The sequence below is a fragment of the Haematobia irritans genome, chromosome 5 (assembly GCF_050003625.1).
Source record: "Haematobia irritans isolate KBUSLIRL chromosome 5, ASM5000362v1, whole genome shotgun sequence".
NCBI classification, from domain to species: Eukaryota; Metazoa; Arthropoda; class Insecta; order Diptera; family Muscidae; genus Haematobia; species Haematobia irritans.
In genome coordinates this window covers 148,050,626-148,057,593 of record NC_134401.1, presented here as the reverse complement: position 1 = coordinate 148,057,593, position 6,968 = coordinate 148,050,626, and the positions used below count along the sequence as shown (strand labels likewise).

At 31.6% G+C, this 6,968-nt stretch overlaps 1 long non-coding RNA gene across 1 annotated transcript; it reads left to right on the top strand.

Moving 5' to 3' along the window:
• The first annotated feature begins 4,026 nt into the window (after positions 1-4,026).
• On the top strand, positions 4,027-6,384 carry LOC142241572 (uncharacterized). The gene is made up of 3 exons (XR_012723700.1): positions 4,027-4,208; positions 5,608-5,825; positions 5,882-6,384. It is a non-coding gene; the product is annotated as an uncharacterized LOC142241572 (long non-coding RNA).
• Positions 6,385-6,968: the final 584 nt, after the last annotated feature.

Sequence of the window (6,968 nt, the reverse complement as noted above, 5' to 3'; positions counted from 1 at the left end):
GTCGGACGTAGCTACCACTGCTCCACGGTGCCAAACTAAATGTTTGTTTCTGTTAAATAAACTTTGTTTATTCGGTTCGTGGGCGCCGCAAGCTATGCTATATAAATATAACTTATATGGATATTTATCTATTGATGACCATAACAGGTACATAGCTCAGTGGTTAGTGTGTTGGCTTACAATGTGCATGGTCCGCGGTTCGATTCTCCGTCCAGGCGAAAGGTAAAAAAAATTTATAAAATTGTATAATTTCTTCTACATTGTTGGTATTACAGGAAAAGGTGTTAAGAACTAAAAATCCTCGTGGATGTGAGAAAGATGTGAGGGACAATGCAATTAGCAAGAAAATAATGTTTTTTTTGAGCTAGTCTTTATGAAATTGTTTTTACATCCTGGAAAAGAATAAACATTTATCACAAAAAGTATATACTTTTCTTCCAAATACACTTCCTTACAGCGAAAAGCAAATGAGAAACGAACTTTGTTTGTCTAAAATTTCGTTTGGGAGGAAAGAATTATTTTTTTGTGTGTACCCAATTTCAATAGGATCCGATGAATTTTGCTCCTCCAAGAGGCTCCGGAGATCAAATCTGGAGAACGGTTTATATGGGGGCTACATATAATTATGGACCGATATGGACCAATTCTTGCGTGTTTGTTAGATAACCATTCTAACACCACGTTCCAAATATCAACCGGATCGGATGAATTTTGCTTCTCCAAGAGTCTCCGGAGGACAAATCTGGGGATCGATTTATATGGGGCTATTTATAATTATGGACCGATATGGACCAATTTTGGCATGGTTGTTAGAGACCATATACTAACACCACGTACCCAATTTCAATCGGATCGGATGAATTTTGCTCCTCTAAGAGGCTCCGGAGTTCAAATCTGGGGATCGGCTTATATGGGGGCTGTATATAATTTTAGACCGATATGGACCAATTTTGGCATGGTTATTAGCGGCCTTATACTAACACCACGTACCAAATTTCAATCGGATCGGATGAATTTTGCTCCTCCAAGAGGCTCCGGAGGACAAATCTAGGGATCGATTTATATGGGGGCTATATACAATTATGGACCGATATGGACCAATTTTGGCATGGTTGTTAGAGACAATATACTTACACCACGTACCAAATTTCAAACGGATCGGATGAATTTTGCTCCTCTAAGAGGCTCCTGAGGTCAAATCTGCACGCAGAGAAGAAACATGATTGTCACAATCATATTCGAAGAGCAAAATAATATGATAGGAGCTATTTTTGCGGCGACCATGTAACATTTTAACCTGCAACCATGTTGGCTCAGTGAACATGGTTCTAAGAAAAATATAATTGTCCTCATCTAAAATGTTATTATATTGATAAAAAGAATTTTGTTTGAATGAAAAGACAATGGTCACAATTTAAAATGTTATGGTATTCATTAAAAATGTTTTTCTCCTAGTTAAAAGAACATGGTCACAACCTAAAATGTTTTGATCTTTATGAAAAAACTTTTTTCATCGTCGAAAAAAGGACGCCACTTGAGAAAAGAAACACACAAAATTAATTTTATTTATTGGTTTTTATTTATTTATAAACTAATTCATTGTTTATTTGTATTTATAATGCCGTTCAAGCAAACATCATATATTTTTACACACTCTATTTTATTTCAATCTCAACAATAAGTAATTATTCCATATTTACGTCGTGCTCATCAAATGTACAAACGCAGACATCATATAACTGCAAATAAAAATAAATGATACCATATAGCAAAATGCAGTACAAAAAACAGGTACATTTTTTCAATTACACTTTCCACTTAAATAAATTAACACAAAACACAAAAAATCCGTATTCTTCGTCCATTCCAAGAAACAATCAACACACGACTGACGCGCAAAATGACAATCGTGTGTACCTGGTCAATGTTTTTATAAAATTCTTTTCGCTGCAAAAAAATTAAAAAATTAAATGTTCACGAAAAAAATGTAAATGGTCTTTATGGCCATGTAATGGTTCTAGACATGTCTATACTCAACCTATAAAAATACTTTTTTCCCTGTAAAAAAGTAAAAAAATGGAATGGTCAGGAACATGATTTCCCGACCATTTAATGGTTTCAAATTCTATCATTTAAATGATAAAACATGTTTGCGGTATTTGAGAACCATTCAAATGCTTATTGCCACCATACATTTTTTCCGCTCGAAAACTATTTTTACAAAGACAATTACATGCTCTAGATAAGCATTAAATGGATGCGGCAACCATGTCCAAACATGGTTTTTCTGTGCGTGTGGGGATCGGCTTATATGGGGGCTATATATAATTATGGACCAATATGGACTATTTTTTGCATGGTTGTTAGAGACCATATACTAACACCACGTACCAAATTTCAATCGGATCGGATTAAATTTTCTTCCGGAATTTCCGGGGAAAACACCACACCTAATTTCACAATCTTTTTCATTTTAGATTTAGAAATTATTGGCATATCTAGTGAATAATTAGTGGCTAATTTCCAAACTATGGTATCGAAAATTTAGATCTACAAAGTGGTGCAGGGTATAATATAGTCGGCCCCGCCCGACTTTAGACTTTCCTTACTTGTTTGCCTTAAAAATGGGTATCATAACATGAAAGAAAAAATGTTTGAGCTAAGGACAACTTGACTTTAATAATTCAGAAAAATTCTTTAAATTTAATGAAATTGTTTTTAAATTTGTTGACTTTTGGCAACTTGACTATAAAGCAAAAAATCATTTAAATATAGTACATCGTTTTCAAAACTTTATTTTAAAGAAGTTTTTTTACTTGAAACATAGAATAATTTCTACTGGAAGTCGAGTCTTAATTTGAAAAATAAAGTTGTCGTTAACTTGTTTTTAAAAGACTTTGATAGCATATGAAGAAAAAAAGCTGAGAAAGCGAACAATTAAAATTTGCTTCCTAGAAGCAAGTACACAAAACCCAAATTTAAAAGAGAATTGTGTCTTAACCCTCTAATGCCCAATCCTACTTCATTTAATAAGGGAGCTTTTAGTAAGACAACAGAACTGGTTAAAATAAAAAGAAAACTTAGTTTAAACTGTTCAAGAGGCTTTGCAGCATATACTGAATTTTACCGTATACATTTTTCTTGTTTAGTTTTCTTGCTTTTATGACGTTAACATTGAAAATTTAATCAGCTGGCAAAAAAAATTTTGGCCTTAGAGGGTTAAAAGTATCCTTACTTGTATTCTCCGCTTCTTTGGCTCGGAATCAATACCATATTTTGTAAAGTAAAGACAAAATCTTTGGAACCGGGCATGCTTTTTTTTCAGTGTACCGACAATCGCTATAATTGTGTTTACATACTAAAAAGAATTTTTCTTTGCCCTATTTTTTTACAGTATACACCCAGAGAAATGATTGGTTGGAATTCGAGCAGGATAACAGATAGATTGTTGGAACTCATATTATTTAGTTGTGTGGACTATTTGTCAGTTATTTCTTTTATCTTATTGTTAGAATAACCAAAAAAGTATCAATGGTACCAAATGGTAGTACATACGACCAAATATTAGTTATTCTACATCTATGCAAGTAAAAAAATATTTGTTCTATTTTACTCTGTCATGACAACTTATTTGTTTTTTCAAAGTATCAACAGAACAAATAATTTGGTTGTGATAACAGATTCGAAGTTATAAATGGAAATTGTAGGTATTGTTGCTCCAACAATCATTTGGGTGCTATAACTTATAGAGCTTATAATTTAAAAAAAAATTAGAAGTCGAAGTTTGTAACCAAATATCATGCAGAAAATCACAGAATTTATACCCACGAAAGCGGCTTCGAATGTTCTTTGCAAGTCGCATAAATCACACATGCGAAAACAAATTTAACCCAATTCTTTTATACTTTGCATGTTCAATAAAAAAACATGTTTGACAATCTGTTTGTCGTCAATTGGAAAAAATCAAAATACAAAAATATAAAAAAACATCATTAAATTCTGTGCTCGAATTGGATCTGAGGTAAGTAAAATCTTTAAATACGTTATTAACATATATGTGTGTTAAATACGTTATTAATATTTTATATATTTTGCATTCTTTAGATTATATACCATGGCGATGTTTTTAAATGTTGTTTTCAAAGGCAAAAAAGATATATTAAAAATAGCTGGAGAAATCCTGACTGCCGAAACAATCCATAAAGAAAGTAAGTACAGATTATATCACCATTGACCCTTATATTATGTTGGGGGCATGCACTGGCCACTAAGAACTTTTATTTACTTTCCATCAGTAAGAAATGCGCTGATGAAAAATACGACGTGAGTCATCAAATGACCCCAACATATCATAAGGGTTAAAATCGCAAATTAACTAAAAAAATCGGTGGAAAAAGAAATTTGTCAATAGCGTAGCTAAAAAAAAAATCATCATCATAATAGGGAACTTATTGAAATTCGTAGAAGATATATAGGTTTGTAAGTTGGTCGGTATTTAAGTTATCGTAGTTTGCTACAAATTCATATGTTTGCGGGCACCAATGTTTTTGAAGTTATTGCCCGATATATGGAACAAGTTAAAAGCAATGACTCTTTGGAGCTATCGGTTAGGGTTTAACCCTTTGAGTACTTTTGACCACTACAGAAAACTTTGAAAAATGTCGCTCAAAATAACAAATGATTTTTATGATGTTCGTACAAAATTTAAGTAGATATGTAATAAAGACAATTCACCCTTTTTCTTCACACAAAATCTTTAATTACATTTTTATTTATTTCGTCCCACTTTTAGTCAAAAATCACTTTAAAATAAATGGATTTGTATATTTCATGGACGGGGCGAATAAAATACAAATATCAGACGATATTTTAGCGGACTATGTAAACCAATTTCGATGCGTTCCAGGATGGTTTATCGAAGCTATCGAATACGAAAAAGGTTAGAAATATATATCCTAGAATTCAGAAATTTATTCTATACTATTGCATATTGGTATCTCCAGATGAAACCATTGACTACGAAGATCTGGTGTATGAAATCGAAAATGAAGGCGATGTGCAAGATATTGCAAACTATAAATTAGACAATGCACTAGAAACAGAGAAAGAAGTGTGTGAAGAATTAACGGGATCTGTGAAAGTGGCTTCTTTAATAAACTTAAATGTATACGCTATCAAATATTTATTATTTATTATTCACTCCAGAACTTCTCGAATTTTAGACTCTTTGGCAGCTAGAAGATATAGAATATCGATAATTCAGATAGAACAAAGCTATCAAAAATAATAATCAAGTATATCTTGCAAAAAGATATCAATTTCGAGTAAATAATAGAAGTGACACTTGCGCCACTATGCAGTTAAAGCGTATATATGTACATATTTTTATTTATGTATAACCGACCATTACCATAAGATTCCTCTTAAAACTCTGTGGTAGGCCAGGCTAACCTTCCATTTTTTAATGTAAATCAGATGTCAGAGCTGTAATTAGTCCAAGTTTACTTCTTAAAATATAACCGTTTAAATCAAAATTAGAGAATTGAAATTTTTGACAGTTACGAATAATAATAATAAATTTAACAATATAAATAATTAATTTTGCAGATTAACACGCCACGATTACATTTTTTTAACGGATTTAATAATACAAATTCTGCCACAGGAACCAAAAGATATATATTATTGTCCAGCAAATTTTGGCCAGCGAGCCTCAGGAAAACTTTACGATGCCTTTAATAATTTGAGAAAACGTTTATGTAAATCAGGTCTATTGAAACGGCGAACATACCAATTTAAAAATAGTGGGATTATTTCATTTAACGGTAAAATTTGATATAACATTTAAACGCCTTCGACATATTTTAGTTTTTTTTTTCAGATGAATCCGATGATTTCGCATACGTTAAAAATAATACTATCTTAAATGAGGAATATATTTCCAAATGGGTTAACTGCATGTCGGAGAGAAAACATTTACTGCAAAATAGTGATTTGCCTACATCCGACTATTTAAAATTGTTTCCCATCTTCAACTCTAATGATATATCAATATTTGAACTTTTTAAGATCGACGTAACAACTTTTTATCCAAGTTGCAGCAGCATTGCAGTCTGGGATAATTTATATTCAAAAGTGTTTGTAAGACTGAGCAAAACTAAGGATCTTAATGCAAAAAAAATTCTAGACAAAATAGAAGGATTGTCTGAAAGTATGTTTCATGGTCAAATGATAATATAATTTACATCCAACATATTATTAAATCTATGCAGGAAACAAAAAGGAGGTCGCGTTTATATTATTGCCATATTTATTACCGTCAATCAATGTAAGAAGCTAAGCTTTTAAAAACTTTATACTTTGATAATCACTATTTTGCGTATGAAATAAGTTCTACTGACTGTATTAATACTATTATTGACTTTAAAAAAATTAATGTAAATTGTTGGTCACATGTGTCTATATCCGCTACTGGCGAAGAATTTGTTGTTTGGGATTACTAAATATTTAATGTTTATATGCTTTTATTTTCCGTTTTTATGAATACACAATAAATTAATTTAAAAACTTAAAATATTTTGAATGAGTTTTCTTTAAAATTTTGCACGGTTTTCGTGCTAAACAAATAGTACTGATACCAAAATATTGGTTGCCTCGATAATTCAACATATTATTAGCATAGACAACAGTTGATTGTTCTAATCACATAATAAATCGAAGTGGTTGTGATTGCCAATATATGGTTCATCTACTCATATGTTAGTTATCCAAACAAATGTGTTTCAAGTTATGTCACACAACAGTTGGTTGTAGTAACAGATTATGTCAGTTATTTCTTGGTAGTAGCTGGAACCAAATATATCGGTTGGCAAAAGAATTGGTTGTCCCAACAAATTTGTTTTCTGTGTGTACCCTATCTTAATAATATTACGTTAAAGGTAGCCCACAAATGAATGTGATAGAATGAT